At 35.9% G+C, this 22,420-nt stretch overlaps 1 protein-coding gene across 4 annotated transcripts in view; it reads right to left on the bottom strand.

The window, feature by feature from the left end:
- The window catches only part of TMEM232 (transmembrane protein 232), a 206,965-nt gene that overhangs the window by 62,667 nt on the left and 121,878 nt on the right, over positions 1-22,420 (bottom strand). The window contains exon 13 of one of the 4 annotated variants that reach the window (XR_013814773.1): positions 21,552-21,638. The exons of the other annotated variants lie outside the window; for them this stretch is intronic. The gene's annotated coding sequence lies outside the window, so the exon portion shown is untranslated. The remainder of the gene's footprint in view (positions 1-21,551; positions 21,639-22,420) is intronic. 4 annotated transcript variants of the gene reach the window in all.

Below are 22,420 nucleotides of genomic sequence, written 5' to 3'. Positions count from 1 at the left end.
TATGGTCAGTGCACATCATAGCAACTGGCTGACCCATCAACTGTCTTCCCCCTGATGGTCAGTGCACATCATAGCGACTGGCTGACCCATCAACTGTCTTCCCCCTGGTGGTCAGTGCACATCATAATGAGCGGTTGAGTGGCCTTAGCCGCTTATGCTTTTAGCATATTATGCTTTTATTGGTTGAACTGCCTACTGGAGGATCAGACACTTAGCATATTAGGCTTATATTACATAGGATAGTTCAGCAGTTTACTTAAGGGAAAATTTGTTTATAAGCACTATCTAAAATACTGAGAAAAGTTCCAACTACTATTTTTTGTTGATTCTGGCTAAGTAGTGCAGTATGTTCTAGCAAAGTAAACTACCATAGACTCTTATTCAGTTTAGAATGCTTTTTTTTTTTAACATCTGGCTTCTAAAGTAAAGCTGGCTACAGAATCTTGACATTAAGAAATGACCTGTTACAATTGCAGTAGAGTAACAATTGTCCATCATGCACAAAACATTACATATACTTAAGAGAAATATAATAAAATGCTATTTGAATTGATTTTATAATAATTACTGCAGATGATAGGAAAAGCAATAATTAGTACTAGGTAAGACAAAATGCATTTTGTAGCACAGGCAATTAAAGATTGTTGACTAGTGGATTAGTTAATCTCTTCCAGCTTCTTAGTTTTCCCTCATTGTTCCTTTCAGTTTTGAACAGTACAATATAGTATACTTTTATTTGAAGAACCTATCCAGATGGCTTACATTTCCATGGGATTGATTTTTGCAGCATCTGAAGTACAGGTAGTAGTTTGTTCTGTGTGCACACAGAAAAACCTTGAATTGATTTAAAAGGAAGCAGGTCAGTGTAGATCAATTTAGGCCATGCCAACCCATGAGGAGATGCAAATTAGGATTGTCCTACTGAGACTGAAAATAGATTCCATCAAATCTTCTCTAAGCAGATTCTGAAAATGTATCTTAAAAGAGACAGCCATAAAAATACCAAGATTTGTGTAGTACTATGAATAAGAGGAAATGGAAGAAAGGGCAGGGGACAAAAAGATATTTCAACAAAATAATTTCCCAATATACTGCCTAGAGTTTTTGTTTTCTATGTTTAGTTTAGGAAGAAAGGTACTGTTGGAAGAACAAATAAAAGAGCAATCTACTAATGGCTTTATGCCAACTGATCTTGTCATTCATACTTTCTCCTGCAAAAATGACAAAGGCCAATATTCAGTTCCAAATTCAAGGGACAACATTGCATCTGAATGCATGCATATACTCTTTTCATTGTGTGAGGTGCTTAGCAGAAATATTTTTAGTGAAGCACCTGGAAAACCAAAATGTTATAATACATAGGGGGTGTAGCTCAGGGGTAGAGCATTTGACTGCAAAATGTTATAGTACATAAAGCCCCTGCACCAAAAATTGGACTTGGAGAAACACACTGCTGTAGCATAGCAATTACTTGGCTGATGTCAGAAGATCATTGCTCTACCTTGTCAACAATTTCATCTTAGAAAGAGAATGTGAAAAATGACTTTACAATGTCTTTTGGTCTATTTCTCTGCAGCACAATGAGCTATTTCTCGTAGTTTGTTACCAAAGAGAAGTGAATTCCCTATTTTGAGAACCTCATGTATAAGACACCTGACTTTAAATCTCTATTGTATACTTGAAACTGTTCAGTAATAAGGTGCTCATTCAGAGCAAATTCTTTGGCAGACATGTTTTCAGCTTGGGTGAAACTAGAGATTCCTCAGTGGGGATGTTTTATTTTATTTTTTGTCAATCCTCATCAGAGGGTATTTTTCCATTGATTTTTAAATATAGTGGGAGGAGGAGAGAAACATCCATGTGAGAGAGACACATATACCTAGGCTCCAGCAAGGGCCCTGACCAAGGACAGGGCTGGAGCCTGCAACCAAGGTACATGCCCTTGACCAAAATAGAACCAGGGACCCTTCAGTCCTCAGGCTGTCGCTCTGTCTACTGAGCCAAACCAGCGAGGTCTGCAGTAGGATCTTAGTCCTGGTCTGCCACTACCCAGCTAGGTGTAACACGGCCTCCTTGCACTTCAATTTCCTCATCTCATCCTCTCATTTGAGCCTCTCTTCTGTTTGTCTCTCACTAAGCCTTAGTTTTCTTATCTGAGTCATTCATCTTAGTGGCCTCTTCAGGTCTTTTACTATTTCACTTTTTAACAAACAAGGCTCAGTTTTAATTCAATAATCCAAGAAATAAAGGCCAATGTTATAAAACAAACACCTTAGGGCTAAAAAAGGACATTAAAAAATGATGAAAAAAATTTAATCCACTTGTGTGTGGATCTAAAAATTGTGCTATAGAATACATGAAGCAAATACAATGGGACTGAAAAGAGAAGTAGACACATCTACAATTTAGATTTGACATATCCATAATACTTGGATACTTCAACAATTCTCTCTCAGAATTTAATATAACAAATAGACAGAAAATCAATAAGGATATTGAAACCTGAAACAACACTATCAATCAACTTGATGTAATTAACATTATAGAGCATTCCAACTAACAACAGCAGAATACAAATTATGGCTCCAAATATTGTCTATGTTCACCAAGATAGTATTCTAAGCCATAAATAAAATCATAGCATATTTAAATTAATGAAAATCACAAAAGGGTTATTCTAATACTGTAAAAAAAAAACTTAAATTAAAAAACAGTAATGGAAAACTACCTGGAAAATCTTCAAATACTTGGAATTAAGCCACATGCTTCTAAATAACCCATGAGTCAAAAAGAAAGTCACATGGAAAATTAGAAGGTATTTTAAATTAAAAAAATAAAAACAAAATTTGTGGAATGCAGTTTAAGCAGTGCTTAAAGGGAAACGTATAAAATTAAATGTTTATATTAGGAAACAAAAAAAAATCAACTCATTGATCTAACCTTCCACTTTAACAAATTGATAAAGAAAACCAAATTAAGTCCTAAGATGTAGAAGAAAGTATAATATAGACATGATATTCAGTGAAATTAAAAGTGGAAAAAACTATAAAGTAAATGGAAACCAAATTCTTGTTTTTCCCAAAGATCAATAAAAACAATAAACCTCTAGTCAGACTTACCAAATAAAAAAATAAAACAAAACAAAAACAGAAGATACAAATTACCAATATCAGAATAGAAATGGAAACATCATTACAAATTCCACAAACATTAAAGGGATAACAAAAAATTATAAACACTCTAATGCCAATAAATTCAACAACTTAGATGCAATAGGCAAATTCCTTAAGGCAAAAATTATCAAAGTTCACTCAAGAATAAAAGGACTATAACATGACTACTCATATAAAGGAATTGAATTCTAAGAAAGAAAATACCAAGCTCAATCAGTTAATGCTTCTAAACTTTTAAGAAAGAAATGCCAATACCATAGAAACTTCATAAAAGTAACATTTCCTAATTCATATTATGAGGCCAGCATTGCCCTTATGCAAAACTAGAAATAAGCATTACAAGAAAATATTAGTGATCAATATATTTCATGAACATGAGCGTAATATTTTAAGCAAAATAATAGCAAATCAAATCCAGTAATATATTAAAGGGATAATAAATTCTAAACAAATAGGTTTTATCCCCCAAGAATGCCATTTCAACATTGAAAAAAATCAATCATAATTATCATATAACTAGACTAAAGAGGAAAGCCTTCATATGATTATTTCTGTAGGTAAAGAAAAGTTTTTAACAAAATTCAATATTTATTCATGATAAAAAGTCTTTGAAAACTAGAAATAGAAGGAAACTTCCTTAATCTGATGAAGGACATCTATGAAAACCTATAGCTTACATTCTCCATAATGGTGAAAGCTAAATGCTTTGCCTTTAAGATCAGAAACAAAACAAGGATATTTGCTCTCACTACTCCTACTCAACATTGAACTAGAGGATCCTAACCAGTGTAATCAATATTTTTCACAAAGGAATAAGTAGAAATTATCTTGACTCCATTGTATGCTCTTGCTGCTTTTGTCAAATATTAATTGAGCATAATAACTTGGGTCGATTTCTGGGTTCTCTGTTCTGTTCCATTGGTCTACATGTCTGTTCTTGTGCCAGTACCAGGCAGTTTTGAGAACAGTGGCTTTGTAATATAGCTTGATATCAGTCTTGTGATCCCTCCAACTTTGTTCTTCTTTCTCAGGATTGCTGTGGCTATTCAGGGTCTTTTTTTATTCCAGATGAATTTTTGGAGTTTGTTTTCGGTCTGTGTAATATGCCGTTGGGATTTTAATGGGGATTGTATTGAATGTATAAATTGCTTTGGGTAATATGGACATTTTAATGATGTTGAGTCTACCAATCCATGTTCTTCCATTTATTTATGTCTTCCTCCATCTCTTTTTTTCACTGTCCTGTAGTTTTCCAAATACAGGTCTTTTACCTCCTTAGTTAAGTTTATTCCTAAGTATCTTTTTGTGTTGTGTTTTTTTTTTTTTTTTTGGTGTAATAGTAAATGGGATTATTTTTTTTAGTTTCTCTTTCTGTGAGTTCATTATTGGTATATAAAAAGGCCATAGATTTCTGGGCATTAATTTTGTATCCTGCTACATTGCCGAATTCATTTATTAAGTCTATTAGTTTTTTGATAGAGTCTTTAGGGTTTTCTAATAAACTCAAAATAGTTAAAGGACTTAAATGTAACATGGGAAACCATAAAAATCTTAGAAGAATCCATAGGCAGCAAAATATCAGACATATGTCGTAACAATATATTTACCGATATAGTTCGTAGGGCAATGAAAACTAAGGAGAAAATAAACAAATGGGACTACATCAAAATAAAAAGCTTTTGCACAGCAAAAGAAACCATCAACAAAACAACAAGAAAGCCCACTGCATGGGAGAACATATTTGCCAATGCTATCTCAGAGAAGGGTTTAATCTCCAAAATTTACAGGAAACTCATACAGCTTAACAAAAGGAAGATAAACAATCCAATAAAAAAATGGACAAAAGACCTAAATAGACACTTTTCAAAAGAGGATATACAGAAGGCCAAAAGACATATGAAAACATACTCAAAGTCACTAATCATCCAAGAGATGCAAATCAAAACAACAATGAGGTACCATCTTACACCATCAGAATGGCTATCATCAACAAATCAACAAACAACAAGTGCTGGCAATGATGTGGAGAAAAAGGAACCCTCATGCACTGCTGGAGGGAATGCATACTGGTGCAAGCCACTGTGGAAAACAGTAGGGAGTTTCCTCAAAAAGTTAAAAATGGAACTCCCATTTGACCCAGTAATCCCACTTCTAGGAATATATCCCAAGAAACTAGAAACACCAATCAGAAAGGATATATGCACCCCTATGTTCATAGCAGCACAATCTACAATAGCTAAGATTTGGAAACAGCCTAAGTACCCATCAGCAGATGAGTGGATTAAAAAACTGTGATACATCTACACAATAGAATATTACGCCACTATAAAAAAGAAGGAACTTTTACCATTTGCAACAGCACGGATGGACCTGGAGAGCATTATGGTAAGCGAAATAAGCCAGTCAGAGAAAGATAAATATCACATGATCTCACTCATATGTGGGTTAAAGTGAACAACATAAACTGATGAACAAAAATAGATCCAGAGACATAGAAGCATTGAACAAACAGTCCAACCTCAGAGAGAAGGTGGTGGAGGGGGATAAGAGATCAACCAAAGAACTTGTATGCGTGCATATTAGTATAACCAATGGACAGGGACATTGGGGTGGTGGGGGTTTGTCCTGGAGGGCGGGCGGGAGTGGCGGGCGGTGGGGGGAGTGCGGGTCACTCAAGGATAAAGGAGACATATGTAATACTTTAAACAATAAAAAAAAGGAATAAGTAAAACTGTCTTTACTTGCAGCTGATATGATTATCTGCTAAAAATCTTATGAAATCTACAAAAAAGTATTTAGAACTAATAAGTGAGTTTAGCAAGGTTACACATTAAAAGGCCAATATACAAAAATCAATTGCAATTCTATATACTATCAATGAATAATTAGAAACCCCAATACAAAGGTTTTATAATAGCAATGAAAACATGAAATAATTAGATATAAATCTAGCAAAATATATACAACATCTATCTTCAAAAAATTAGAAAACACTGATAAGAGAAACAAAATAACGATCTAAATTCAGGGAGAGATATTCATGTTCCTGAATTGGAGAAGTCAATATTGTGAAGATGTCAATACTCTTCAAATTGATCAGAGATTAGTGCAATCACAATCATACCTCAGTAGAATTTATATTTAGCCACAGATCAATTGATTATAACAGTTACATAGAAAAGCAAAAGAGCTAGAATAACAAGCAATTTTGAAAAATAAGAATACTACCTGGGTTTATTATAGAGCTACAGTAAATGAGAGAGTGTGTTATTGACATCAGGATAGACAATGATATCAATGGAAATATATCCACAAAAATGCAGTCAATTGTATTTTGACAAATGTGCAAATGCAGTTACAATGGATCAATGATAGCCTCTTAAATGGTGCTGAGATAACTGCAATGATATATACACACAAAAAAAGAAAATAACATAAAGAACTAACAAAAACTTTGTATGATATAGAAAATTAACTCAAAATGCATAAAGACAAACATAAAACTTAAAATTATAATACTTCCATGTGAAAATAGGAGAAAAGTGTTTGTGGGTTGTGCAAGATTTCTTACTATACCAAAAGCATGAGCTATTCAATTTAAAAAAATCATAAATTGGACTTTGTCAAAATTAAAAACTTGCCCTCTGTGAAGTACACTGCTAAGAGAATGTAGATATATTACAGAGAGGGAGAAAATATTTGCAAAATAAATATTATTCAAAAGAGTAATATCTACTGTTTTTTGAAGTCTCAAATGTCATTCATTTAAAAATAACAATAAAACGTGGCCAAAGGATTTCACAAAGGAAGATCTTTGGATGCTAAATAAGTACATAAAAATGTGCTCTATATAACTAGTCATTAGGTGAAGGAGATTTAAAACCACAATGAGATACCACTACATCCCTATAAGAATGGCTGCAATTATAAAACAGCAACAACAAAAAAGCCGACAATACCACGTGCTGACACTTAGAATGTTCATATAGAATTCCTGATGGAAAGGTAAAGCAATTCAATAAATACTTGGAAAACAGTATAGCTGTTTTCTTTAAAGCTAAAGATACTTTTAACATACAATCCAGGAATCTCACCCCTAAGTATTTATTGAGGGTAAATAAAATTATGTTTATCCAAAACCCTTATGTGAATGTTTAGTGGTCATGTTTACAGTCACAGAAAACTGGAAACCAAGTGTCCCTGAACTGATGTATGAATAAAAACTTGGTATATCCATGCAATGAAATCTACTCTTCGATATAAAGGAATAGATACTAATACATACACCAACATAGATTAGTCTCAAATACATTATGCTTAGAGAAAAAAAGTCAACTTAGGCACTATAAGTTAAAATGGAATGCAAATAAGGTATTCCAATGAAAATAACACTATATAGTACAAGGAAACTATTCCATCTTTTTATAAAAATGACTGTAAAAGCCACAGTTAGATAGTAATAAATGACATACATTATAATGCATTCTGAAGTTTGTATGTATGTTGATTAGACAAAGTGGCAAAGTACTCACTTATATACACTGAGTGGCCAGATTATTATGATCTCTGAACACATAATAATCTGGCCACTCAGTGTGTGTGTGTGTGTGTGTGTGTGTGTGTGTGTGTGTGTGTGTGTATTAGAGGCCCGGAGCATGAATTCGGGTGGGGTCCAGCCAGCCTGGCCATGGGGAGGGGGCATGGGCGGTTGGCCAGCCTGCCTGCTGGTCGAACTTCTGGTATTATGCATTCAGAGATCATAATAATCTGGCCACTGTGTGTGTGTGTGTGTGTGTGTGTGTGTGTGTGTGTGTGTGTGTATCCTACCTAATAATAGACAAATATGCAAAATGACCGTACCTTCGCTATGCCCGCGATTGGCCAGGAGGCACGGGGGGGGGGGTGGTGGGACTCGGGGTGGCCGATTGGGCTGGCGGGAGGCTGAGCTTGCGTCGCCAGTGGTGGCTCGAGCTCAGCGTCTCTGCCATGGCTGTGCTGCAGCACAGAAGGGGCCTCTGGGGCAGCTAGTTCACGTCCCACCGCGGACCATCAAAAGCGGGGGAGCTGGGTGCCTGTCCACTCAGGCACCAGGCCTTTCAGAAGCCTCCGCCGTGCTGGAGGCTTCTGAAAGGCCTGGTGCACCAGCGGACAGATAACCAGCTACCCTACGATTGAAAGCAAAAGCGTGTAGGGGACCCTACACATGCATGATTCAATCATGCACTGGGCCCTCTAGTGTATATATATATATACTGTATTTTCCAGCGTATAAGACGACTTTTTAACCCAGGAAAATCTTCTATACACCCAGTCATCTTATACGCCGGAAAATATGGTATATATATATATATATATATATATATATATATATACACACATTCATAACTTATTATGCTAAACTTATTGTATCTATCTTTCTAGAAGGGGGGGGGGGCGCTCTTTGAGGATGTGTTTTTCTGCCAAAGCTCATCATATCTTATAAAGGAAGTTTTTCCATCAATTATATCTTTTAAAATCCTGTCTGTTTATTATAATTGTTTTTCTATTTTAATTTTATCTTAAATTAATTCATCTTTCAACTGTTTTATTTTCTGTATTTAGTTCTCTTGCAGCATTCATTTGTGGGAATTTAGGTTGCAGGCTAATTTAAATTGATGTTTTTATTTCTCTCTCTCATCTCCACCCTTCACTTGTTTTCCTCCTCTTTCTTTCTTTGTTGAACCTTTCTGGTGTCTTAGTTTTACAACCATCTTCTTCAGGTTGTCCCAGTGTTCTAGTACAATACAAGGTCATAAGTCAGCTTTATAGTGCTCCCTTCCTTTAGTGATAAGGGGATATTGCAGATTCATGAGCCAACTAGTTTAGAGGTTATATCTGTGTCCTCCTAATTTCCAGGTTCTAAGCCACCAGCTTCAGCAGCATTATAGTAGCTATCTTTAGTCCCTTTCAGGAGATAGAGGGACCTGACTGAAACTTCAACAATGAGCCTGGCTATGACCCCCAAACTTACCTTTATTTCCTGAAATCCTCGTAGCAACGGATCCATGGAAGTCTCTTCCATGCTGAGTCCCTTTACAACTTTCTCTTTCTTTTATGATTTAGATATGTGGGTATGCTTTTCTTGTTTGTTTTGTGTGACTATACATTTTTAATTTTAAAAACTATTTTCATAATCTCCTATGTGTTTGGAGCAGTGAGGAGAAATGGAAAGCTCTTCAGCTTAGAGCATGAACTCACTGTGTTAGCCTAGTTGGAAGTCTTGTATATAAATGACTCCAAATAAGTATCTGCTTAACTGACTTGTATAAAATTACGTCTAATGTAACATTATGGTTATATTCTACTAAGCTCCCCCTCCCTTACTTTCAGCCTTATGTATTGCAGCAAATCAAAATGAATCTCTCTGTGAGGGTAATAAGAATTAAATCTTTGGGATAATCTGCAGGCATTTTTGAGGAGATGAGGCCACTTGACAGCATTTACAGAAATTGATCTAGGCACATTTCTTTCCCAGCCTTATTATTTTATTTACGTACTTCCCACTAGAAAAGATAGATATTAGAGATCACATTTTATGCTATTGCCTTGGAAACGTCAACTTTCTGCTCTCCTCAATAGTATCAGTAGCAGTTCTTGCTCCCTGATGCCAGGCAAGGTAGAACTCCTTTAGACTATAGACTACATGGACCCTCATTTGTACCAAAGCTTTTATTTTTTGACCTATTATCAGGCTGATGTCTCTTAATGTCAAAGGTGCACAAAGCTTCAAAACGCATAGCACTGAGCTTGATCTTTAAAATACAAAACCAAAGGTGTTTTAAATCTTAGGAATAAATTCTGCATTTTACCTTATACTAGTGAATTCAAAATGTAACAGTTTTTGCCTACTGGTCATTGATATGAAAAATAAGTAGCTGTGAAAAAGGACTCCAAATACTTTTCCAAGTACTTGCCTTGGGGAGATACCAAGAACCCTTGATTTCTTAAAGGTTTCTCCATACCGTCTCCCACTGAAAGGAACCAAGGCTCCTTGAAGAAATGGATGACCTCAGAATTGGAGCAAAAAAAGATATAAGGTGAGAGCACCTTGTTCCAGCAAGTATGGAAGCACTTAAAAATGATTAGGACAAATCAAGATGACACAGAAGCCTGACTAAAAGGCCTCCCATTGTCAATATATGGCACCAAGTAAATAACGAGAATAGCAGATTAAAACTCATGAAATAAATAAGAATCAACTGAAACCACAGTGATATAAGTGAATAACTAAATAAATAATTGCATATGTAAGTAAGGAAGGAAAAGAAAGTTTTGGGAATGCTTACTCATAAATATAGTAGATATGATAGAAGTAGAAAATCACAATTTTGAAATTATGATAGTTATACAAGATATAGCAATTGATGCTGAAACTACTGGGTAAAGGTTTGTTGTGAAATGAGATATTTAAATAGTATCAAAATATTTCCCCATAAATTAATTAATTACCAATGGAATATCAAGTAACTTTATGGTGCAGAAATCAATTACACACTACCTTCATCAAGAGATGAGCATTAAAATCAACAATAATAGAATAAACTAAAATCACCCCTGATATGATACACTGAGAAGTATATATCATTTTTGTGCTATTCTTGCTGAAGATGGATAACCTGAATCTAATAATGAGGAAAATTTAAACTCAGGTTGAGTTTTGTTCTACAATGTAATTTCCTGTAGTCTATAAAACATTAATATAAAGAAACATAAAAAAGGTTGAGGACCGGTTCCAGAAAAAAAGAGACATGACAATCAAATGCAATGTGTGATCCTGGACTGGATCCTGGGTCTAGGGGGAAATAGCTATGAAAGAATTTTCAGAACAAGTGGAAAATTGTGAATATGGGATCTGAATTCTAAGATAGTATTGTATCTGATTTTGATAATTGTTCTGTGTTTATATAAAATAATGTTCTTGTTCTAAGGGAATAAATACACTGATATATTTAGGAATAAGGGACATGATGTCTGAAATTTAATCTCAGATGGCTTAATAAAAATGTGTGTGTGTGTAACATACATACATCATATGTGTGTATGAATAGAACAATGGATAGATGGATGGTGAAAGATATTAAATGATAAAGTAAATGCAACAAAATGCTAACAATTTATGATTCTAGAAAGAGTTTATGGGTGCCTTTGTACTACTCTTGAAATTTTTCTTGTTTGAAACTGTATCAAAACAAAAAGTTAGCTCCCATACTTGCATTAAAATACTAAACATTTATTCTAAGAATATTACAAATTAATTATTACTTTTGCTTACAATGTTTTTTGGAAATTCTTCAAAAATTATCTTTATACTTTGCCACTTCAGACACACACACACACATGCACGCACACACAGTTGGATGTTTATTAGGTATCTTCAACTTTATTGTCCCAAGCATGCTACTTTTGCCCATTCAGTCCTATTTTTTCCCTTGATCTCCACTCAAACCATTCTTATTTTAGTTAAGTGAGAAAATTCTTCCTGTGGCTGAGTTCAAACACATGTGACTTCCCCTCTTTTCCCCACCTTTTCTCCCACTTCAATTCATTAGACTGTGCTTGGTTCTGCCTTCAAAACATTCATCTCTAACACCATTCTACTCTTTCCCTACTCCAGACCCCCTATTGCATCTCACCTGCCCTACAGTATTAACCGCCACCAGACCTCCCTTTATCTCCTCTGGCCTCTGTTCTTCAGTTGCACTGGCCTTCTGTCAGCCCCTTACACAGGCCTGGTGATTAGTTCTCACCTGAGGGCCTTTGTTATCAGAAACATCCTCCAGAGGCTCACGTGGCTGTCCCTTTTCCTCATCCAGATCTTAGCTCAAATGCCGCCTCCTCTGCAAGGCCTTTACTGCATACCCTATAGATGGGAGCCATCTTCTGCCTAATTTTTCATCCCATTACTTGAACTTTCTTCATAGCACTTATCACACACTGAAATTATGATAATATAGTTATTTTTATTCTCCCATTTAAAGAGCCAAAGAGGAAGGACTTACCTGTCATCGTTATCTGCAGAGTGCAGTGCTCTGTACGTGCTCAAAGTACATTATCAAACAAGTGAAAAATGAACAGAAGCTACACAAGAAATAGAGTCCCATAATCTTATTTCTACTGGACAATAATATCTCACCACTATTAGCATGAGTCAGCAACGATGCTCAGGAGAGAAAAATAAGGAAAATATGCACAGCCGGACAAGCCATCATGGGGCCAGATTATGTCAGGGATATGGACTTATACTGCCAGCTTGCTCAAAATGCCATTAATTGGTAGATTGTTGCAATGGGAAGAATTCCATACATGTAAATAAATACTTGGGAGTCTGGCCCTGCTAGCATAGAGTGTGACATTTAAGCTCCACTTTATTCAGGTGTACCACAAAGCATCAGCCAGAGGATGTACAATTCTTCTATTTAAAAACATCATCTTTATATGACAAGATAAATCATTCCATATAAAAAATAAATTAAGAACTTTACATTTTGAACAAAAGAAATAATTGAGATAGTATGTATCCCCATGGCATTTGGAAAGACCTGAGAGTTAAACCTCTATACCATTAACCTACTATAAAATCCCATGCTTCCAGCTCCCTAAGCTGTTAAGTGTTTCCCAAGGACCTTCAAGCAGTAAATCAACAGCAGAACATGTTAATGCCGGTCCTGGTAACACTCATGGAGGAAGCCAGTCAAAACCTAGGTCTGACTTCCCTAAGTCACTACATCCTTATAAACAGACAATTTTCCTGAAGAAAAGTGAGGATAGCTAACAAATCACACCAAGAAAAGCACTACCAAAGCCACACATTTTCAATGTAGATACTGAGTGAAAAGCTGTCTTTACTTTCTGTGCCTGCTTAGCACACTGTCAAATGAATATGCTGATAGACGAAGACAGGGAAAACCAGGTCAAGATCAGCCTGGTTGGGAAGCTGTCTTGATAAAATGTTATAGCAGTGAGGCATCAAACTGGAAGTTCCTCGCAGCCGTGGTTATGTCCAGCTTTCTATTTGTCACTGGGACCTCCACCTGACAAAGTTGTCACATTCAACTTGTTAAGCCATTCCATCAGTGTCAGCTATGATTGGTGGTTAACATCCTATGACAAGGCAGGTCCATGAATGTGTAGTCTAGAGCCCAGACTCCTTCCCAGTACTAAAGTTAGGCTGCCTAATATTAGCTGGCTCCAATTTCAGTCTAGGGATCTGAATGTACCAGAATATTATATTTTTTTATCCTCCAAAGTGTACCATTTATTTAATGAAGGCTTACATTTTATTTTGTTATTTACAATACCATACCACTAATTTGGTATATAAATAAGCAATTTAAGGGATGCTTTAACAATTTGACAACTCCAAAAATCTAACACATATTCACAACAACTAATTTAAGAACTTGAATGAAATAAATGATAAAATGTGTCCAACAATATATCTACAAGTTTACTCATCACTCATTTTTTATAAAAGTAAAATGTTTGGATATTAACTAAATGACCAATGATACTGAATTGGTTAAATGAGCTGTGACTCCTGCAGGCAATATGGCACTCAAAACTATTAATTGCTTAGAAAATAATAGTCCATTTATTAGTTTACTCTCCCAATATTTACTGAGTATCTCCCATGTGTCAGCTTCTGCTCTAGTACAGCGATGAACAAGACTGAACAATCTGTGCTCTCATGATATTTTCATTCTAGAGAGATTAATGAGTCAGAAAAAATTTAACATTACATGAATAAATGAAAATAGCAGATTACAAAACTGTATGTACAAAATAAGCTCAATTATGAGAAATAATAAAGCTATTTACTAAGTGAATACTGCTATTTGAATAGAAAAGCATTTGTGGATTGATTAGGTATTACCAGAGAAAAGGCAATAGCGACTCTGACAGATTCCCACAACATTATTACCTCAGTAGTGAGACAGAAACAAGTTGTATCAGTGCAAGTGGATCACACTCTAATGTAGATTCATATAAACCACATTTTTAAAAAATAAGTGCATAAAAGCAGAATGCCAAGATATTCATTTACAAAGAGAACTAATTTACTAGCATGATTTCTCCCTACAGGCAAGGGAGTTATTTTCACACAGGAAATCAGTTATTTAAAAAAAATGCATGTTGAGCAAAAGATCAGAACAAAGGAAATTAGACAGATGAGAGTTGGTTTATGTAATGCTCACTTTTGTCTGTTTCCACTGATGATTTGCCTCCAAAATTTACACATTTTTTAGATGAGTTTGTTCACTCCAAAGAGTTAAATAACTTGATTGGTCATTGGGTAGTATAATCTCTCTCTTATCCATTAATGTACATTTATTTATAGGTTATGAAGTTCATAGGCCAATGGTTATATCTTAGTGTTGGCCAAAGTATGATGTGTGTGTGTGTATGTGTGTGTGTCCGTTGAGCATGCACACCTGTGTGGGTTCTGGATAAGCCATCTCCAAAAACTAGATCCAGAAGGGAAGACACTGAAATATTAATCGTGATTACCCAGGGTTGATAGAAAAAAATGGATAATTGAGGACCTACTTATTTTCCACATTTTTTAAGAAACATATATTATGTTCATGACCAGAAAAACAAAGAAGATGGATGACAGACCAATACTCCCACCAAGAAAATGGGGAAAAACAAGCTTAAATCATTCATCTGGCTAAAGGCATCATCATGCTGCTGAAACAATGAAGAGTGGATAAGGGAAGTTTTCAAAGGAAGAGAACCATAGAGAAGTGAGCTGACCATTCCTAAATACTATTTCTCCATGTAATTTCGTCAATTTTGAGTGCAGAATGGGAAGCAAAAATCTGTGTTGTGCTTTGGTAGACACCTACTGGTGTGGGACAGAAAAACTAGGAGAACTTTTGGTGACAAAACTGAATAATTGATGAGCTTCAAAATCCAGCCAGTTTTTCTCCAGAAGTATTGCCATATTCTAAAGCTATGCAGTGTGAGAAGTTAATAAATACACTGAGAGAAAGCCTCTGAAAATCAAAGCAGCATTTGCAACATAGTTTCAAAACTATGAAAAACACTAGTTCCAAAACTCAGGAAATATTTCAAAAAGCTTGCAAACCAAAAAAAAAGGAAGGAAGGAAAGAAGGAAGGAAGGAAGGAAGGAAGGAAGGAAGGAAGGAAGGAAGGAAGGAAGGAAGGAAGGAAGGAAGGAAGAAGAAAAGAAAAATACAAAGAAAATAACACCTAGATATATCATATTAAAACTGCTAAAAACAAAAGATAAAAATCTTCAAATTAGATCCATATTAGTTTGCTCGGGCTGCTATAAAAAGTATCACAAACAAAGTGACTTCAACAATATACATTTGTCTCACAGTTTTAGAGGCTATGAGACAAGAAGATCAAGGTGTCAGGTTTTGTTTTGCTTTTTTTTTTCTTTTGAATGCTGTGAGGGATATATATGCTCCATGCTTCTCTCCAAGATTCTAGTGGTGTCTGGCAGTCTGGCATTTCTTGGATTTGACTGCATCATCTTGATATCCACCTTTATCTTCACATGGCATTCTTCCCTGGCATACCTGTGTCCAAATTCTCATTTTTAGCAAGAACATTAGTCATATTGGTTTAGGGGCCTGCTCTACTCTAGTATGACCTCATTTTAACTAATCACATGTGCAGTATCCCTATCCTATCAATAAAAGAGTAATATGTAAATTGACCATCACTCCAACACACAAGATGGCCACCCCCTGTGGTCAAAGATAGCCACCCCCATGTGAAACACAAGATGGCCGCCACAAGATGGCTGGTAGGGGAGGGCAATTGTGGGTGATCAGGCCATCAAGGGAGGGCAGTTGGGAGGAACCAGGCCTGCAAGGGAGGGCAGTTGGGGGTGATCAGGCCTAAAGGAGAGGGCAGTTAGGGGTGACCGGGCCAGCAGGGGAGGGCAGTTAGAGGCAATTGGGCCAGCAGGGGAACAGTTAGGCATTGATCAGGCTGGCAGGGGAGTAGTTAGGGGGTGATCAGGCTGGCAGACAGAAGCAGTTAGGGGCAATCAGGCAGGCAGGCAGGTGAAAAGTTGGGAGCCAGCAGTCCTAGATTGTGAGAGGGCAGTCGGACATCCCTCAAGGGGTCCCAGATTGGAGAGGGTGCAGGTTGGGCTGAGGGACACAACCTCCCCGTGCACGAATTTTGTGCACCAGAGCTCCAGTTTTTAAATAAAGCCACATTCTGAGGTACTAAGGGTTATGACTTCAACATATTAATTTTTGAGAGACATAATTGAAGCCATAACAAATTATTGCCTTAAATAAATTTAAAACTTTGAATAAAAATGTAAAAAAGAAAGGCTAATTATTAATGACTAGAGGCCCGATGCACGATCCCACATTGGGCCTAAACTGGCAGTTGGACATCCCTCTCACATTCCAGGACTGCTGGCTCCTAACTGCTCGCCTGCCTGCCTGCCTGATTGCCCCTAACCGCTTCTGCCTGCCAGCCTGATCGGCCCCTAACTGCTCCCCTGCCAGCCTGATTGACACCTAACTGCTCCCCTGCTGGCTTGATCACCCCCAACTTCCCTCCCCTGCCAGCCTGATCGTCCACAACTGCCCTCCCCTGCTGGCCATCTTGTGGTGGCCATCTTGTAGTAGCCATCTTGTGACGATGTGAGGGCAGCCATCTTTGGGTGGCCATCTTGTGATGACGTGAGGGTGTCACGCAAGGATGCTAGGACCACCTAGGCTTTTATTAGTATAGATATTCCTTATGAACATGAATGTGATAATGCTAAATGAAACATTAGTGAATATTTGCATGATATATAAAAATAATACTATGTCATGGTAATGTGGGCATAAATCCAGGAATATAAGTTCGTTTTTTCAGTAAAAAAAATCAAGCGATATAATTTACCAGTTTAATAGATTAAAGAAAACATATAATTATTTTAATAGCTGCATGAACATATTTAAGAAAATCCAAGATTCTTTATTAATAAAATCTTAAAGGGTTAGAAATAAGAGTTACTTCCTAACATGATAAACATAATTTTTAAAACCTACAGCTAATATTACACGTAATGGTGAGTTATTGAAATCTTTACCCATGAACCTAGGAATGACTCAGAAAATACACTCATTATTTCTATTCCACTATAAATTGGGGATCCTAGCCACTCTCATGAGGTAAGACAAATATGTAAAATGCGTAAGTGCTGGTATAGAGGAAAGAAAAGAAAAGATTATTATCCTCAGTGACTTTTGTACATAAAAGAAAAGGATATCAATTTTAGACTTAATATATATATTTGGCAAGACTCCTTATATACAGTTAATGTATACATGGTTAATGTACAAAAATATTGTCATTTCTTTATAACAACAACAAGTAAATAGCAAGTGAACTTTTAAATAATACTATTTACAAAACATCAAAAAAACTAGAAATAATGCTAACAAAAATATTTGACTTCTATATCAAATAGTATAAGAAATTAAAGAATATCTCAGTAAAGTCAGGAATATACTTTGCTCATAGACTGAAATGCTCAATATTAAATATAGTACTTTTCTGCAAATTAATTCCTACATTCAAATTTCATAAGCTGATGCTAACATTTGCATGAAAAATGAAAAGAGCCTCAAGGCAATCTTGAAGCAGAAGAACAAATCTTTTAATCAAGATTTATTATATAGTTGCAGAAAGTAAAAGGATGATATTAGTTAATATATAGAAGTAGACCAGTGGAACAAAACACAGTCCAGAAAAAGAAGTGCAGTGATTTGATTCATTGCAAAGGGGACTCTGCACAGCAATGAAGAAAGATTAGAACTTTTCTTTTTTCAGTTACTGGGATGAATTCATTGGATATCTGTAGATAAGAAAAACTTTGATACCTATAGCACCATATACAAAATTCTGTCCCTTATAGATTGTAGTGTTTAATATGAATGACAACTTCCAGGCAAGATGAAATAATGGGTCTGTATTTATATAATGGGTCTGTATTTATGTTCCTGTCTGAATAAAGCATATATATATATATATATATATATATATATATATATATACATATATATATATATATATATATATACATCCCCAAAGACAGGAAACAGATGAGGTCCAATTGTCCTAACTTACTGCCCAGGGAAAATAGGGAGGATCCAGACAGAATTCAGCAGTTCCCTGAATTGAGGCGATAAAGCTGGTTGTACAAAGAGGCTAAAGTGGCTAGAGTTCGCAGGGCAAATTACTGGGGAGGAGAACAAGTTTAACAGAGAACTCGGGAGATCTCTGGAGGGCCCCATCATCTGAGTACTAATCAGCACATATATTTGAAGGCACTACCAGGGACTGAGAGGAGAATCAATGGAAAATTTTAGAGAAAATAATTCTTGGTGCTCATATAGGATGAAAAAATAGTTTATTTCCAGCCAAATTGGGTAATCCCATATTTCATGGGCATCAGGCAAAGTACTTAGAAAGATTTTGCCTCAGTAGAGGGACAAAATTATCCCTAGGTCAAATGCTGCCCTTGTCTTACCTAGCAAAGCTTAAAATTAAGACAGAACATGATTAAACTCTTTTTGAGTAACTTAACCATGTACCAGAACAAAGCTCAAAATAAGACAAAACTCACCATTTCTGGCATCAAATTAAAAAATATATATATTACTATGCATTTAAGCAAGCAACAAAGTGCAACCAATAATGAGAAAAGTCAGTCAAACCTGATTCAATAATGACAGTAGTCATAGAATTGTAACTATATTCTGTATATGCAAGATGCTGGAGAAAAGACTGAACATTTTGCTGAGAAACCAGGAAGGTATAAAAAAAAACAAAACCCAGATCATACTTCCAGAGATAAAAAGAAATATCTTTGATATGAAAAAAAGACATTTTCTGGGATTAATGGAAAAGAAACATTTCAAACAAATTAGTAAATTTCAAGCTATATCAATAAAAAGAGAAAACTGAAACACAGAGAAAAAAAGACTAAAAATAAAATGAACACAACATCAGTGTCAATCGGGCCTTCCAGTTGCCAGCCTGGGGCCTCCCTTCATTCCGCACCGCCCCCTGGTGGTCAGCGGACATCATAGCGAATGATGGAACTCCTGGTCTCCTGGTGAAACTCCCGAGGGAACACTTTGAATATTAGCCTTTTTAGACTAGAGGCCCAGTGCACAAAATTCGTGCACGGGGAGGGGGGGGTGTGGGGGAGAGGGGTGTCCCTCAGCCCAGCCTGCACCCTGTCGCAATCCGGGACCTTTTGGGGGATGTCCAACTGCCGGTTTAGGACTGATCCCTCAGGAATCCCTGAGGATTAGATCTAAACTGGCAGTCAAACATCCCTCTCACAATCTGGGACCACTGGCTTTTAACTGCTTGCCTGCCTGCCTGATCGCCCCTAACCACTCTGCCTGCCTGCCTGATGCCCCTAACCACTCACCTTCCTGCTTGATCGCCCCTAACCACCTCTGCCTTCCTCCCTCATCACCCCTAACCACTCGCCTGCCTGCCTGATCACCCCTAACCACTCACCTGCCTGCCTGATCACCCCTAATCCCTCGCTGGGGGGGAGGGCCAGATGGGGCGAGGGGCCATGGTCGTTCTGGTCTCTGGTCGTTCTGGTTGTTCCACCGTTTCGGTCGCTGGGCTTTTATTATATAGCATAACATTAGCAAGATAGAAAATACTGGAAGATGGGAGACAGTGGAGCAACATTTTTAAAGTACTAAAACAAAAACAAAAAAATGCTGTCAACATATAATTCTTTACCCACAAGAAATGTATTTTTGAATTTAAGGCAAAATAAACACCTTTTCAAACTTATAAAAACTTGAAGAATCCATCACCAGCAGACTTGGTTTTTTTGCATAAAAAATACATATATAAAAGAAAGTCCTTCAGGCAAAAGGAAAAGGATGCCAGACAGAATTCTGGATTACACAAGGAATAAAGAGTACCAAAAACGGTAGCTCCATGGATAAATGTAAAATCTTTTTCTCATATTATTTAAATCATTAGCACATTCTCTTCTTCTGTTAATTATTCCACCTTCACAGCTAGAACTGCAACAAGCAATGATTGTGTTTCTATCTTTTACTGTTACCATTTACAGCAAAAAAATATGTTGTGTGATTTATAACAGAGGTAGAAGTAAAATTCATGACAAGAGTAACAGAAAGGCCAGGAGGGAATAACAGAAGTTTCAGTAACTTATACGACATGTGAAGTGTTACAACAGCCCTTGAAAGTAGATTGTGATAAGCCAGCGATTTTCAAAAATTTTTTAAAACATTCAATACCTGACCATTTAATTAGGGGTACTGACCTATTTTCCCTTAGATTATCAAATGGCAATAGCCAACATAACAATGGCCACCTGGTGTGAAGGAATCAAAATTATATCTATTTTTTTCACATCTGCAAAAAATATATGTATTTTGGAGTATCACAGAATTTTAGTAATTAATGTGTGCCATGAGATTAAAATAAGGTTGAATATCACTGTTGAGATAAAGATGTATCTTTTAACCCATATAGCAGCCACACAAATAACATAATAAGGACTTATAGCTAAGAAGCCAACAAAGCAGATACAATGAAAAATACTCAATTTAAAATTAATTGTGGTGTTAAGGTTCCTAATATCTTGTTGAGAGTTTTTGCATTTATGATCATCAGGGACATTTATCTGTCATTTTTTTGTGTGTCCTTACTTGACTTTGGTATCAGTGTAATGGTCAGCTCAATAAATCTCTTTGGAATTGTAAAATAATAATAATAATAAAAAATAATAAAAAATAATAAAAAATAAAAATAAAAAAATAATTAAAAAATAAGTGTACACACACACCAGAGAGAGAACAAATAATAGACAGAATAAACAGGGGAAAAAATAGAAAAATGGTATAGGTAAACCAAATAATATCAATAATTATATTAAATGTATATGGTCTAAACATTCTGATTCAATGGCAAAAATAGAGAGACACATGCAAGCTGCCTATAAGAAGCCTACTCCTAACCACAACTAGGGTAAAGTAGAACAGAAAACCATATACTATGCTAACACTTATTATATAACATGCTAACTAACATTAATCAAAAAATGCCAGAGTGACTATATAAGCAGCCATGTGTGGACAAAGCCTTCCACAGTGATCATGAGTGATCCTCATCTAGCAGAGGACAGTGTGAGACAGGGATGGCAGAGGTGAGACCATTAACCACATCTCTCTTCCCTTTCATTATCCCACCTTCATGCTGGAACTGCAACCAGCAGTGATTGTGTTTCTATCTTTTGTTGTAACCATCATTGTATGTGGGCTATTGTTTATAAAGAGTACTCACCACTGATGGGGCAGGATGCTCAGAACAGAAGTTCAAGAGGCCATTGTCTCCATGGCTACATCTAGTCTGGATTGCACCCAGTGCACTCTATACAAAACAATTATCCAAATATAACAGGATGCCAACCTTTTATCAGGTTATAACCTATATAGAAAAATCTAACAAGCTCTTTCTCAACCTTACCTGAAGCAAAGAGAGAAGCTATTATTATAGTTTTTGTTGTAATTAAATTCCTTTATCGTGTTGATTATCAGAAGGCCTAGTCAGCAGATCAAAGGATGCTTGAACACCAGTTTCGTAGAAGAAAGGTGTTTTTATTTAGGAAATACATTTTAGAAAATTTGAATGATGACCTTTTATTTATGGTGTAAAATACGAATTTGAAATTATTAAAATGAATCAGCTTTTGAGATGAATAAAATTCTCCATAAATACTGGGGACTATATAAATTATTTCATAGGAAACATTTCATTTAATCCTTTCATGAAACCCATGAGGCAGACAGAATAATTCTAATTTTGTATTAAGAAACTGAGGCTTTGAGTTTACATGGCTTAACACACAGACCTAGTAAGCTGGACTAAAGTTTTTCAATAACAATTAAAGTATTGTTAATGCTATATTGCAGCTATCTCATGACACATGTTGCTAATTAATTTAACCTAAATAACTGACCCTTAAGTAAAAATTATCTTTAAAACTATAATCTCTTTAAATTTGGATGAGAGTAATGAGAAAAATGTTGGCTTATTCAGTATTGATCTTAATGTCAGAACCAGGGTCTATATTTAACTATCAAATTGATTATTTTATTTTTCCAGACATGTTAACCTAATTGAGTTGCTCTGGTCCCATCTATTAAATTTAA

Source organism: Cnephaeus nilssonii, assembly GCF_951640355.1.
Source record: "Cnephaeus nilssonii genome assembly, chromosome: 2".
NCBI classification, from domain to species: Eukaryota; Metazoa; Chordata; class Mammalia; order Chiroptera; family Vespertilionidae; genus Cnephaeus; species Cnephaeus nilssonii.
Note: the sequence above shows the minus strand (reverse complement) of the source record. Positions and strands in the feature narration are given on the sequence as shown.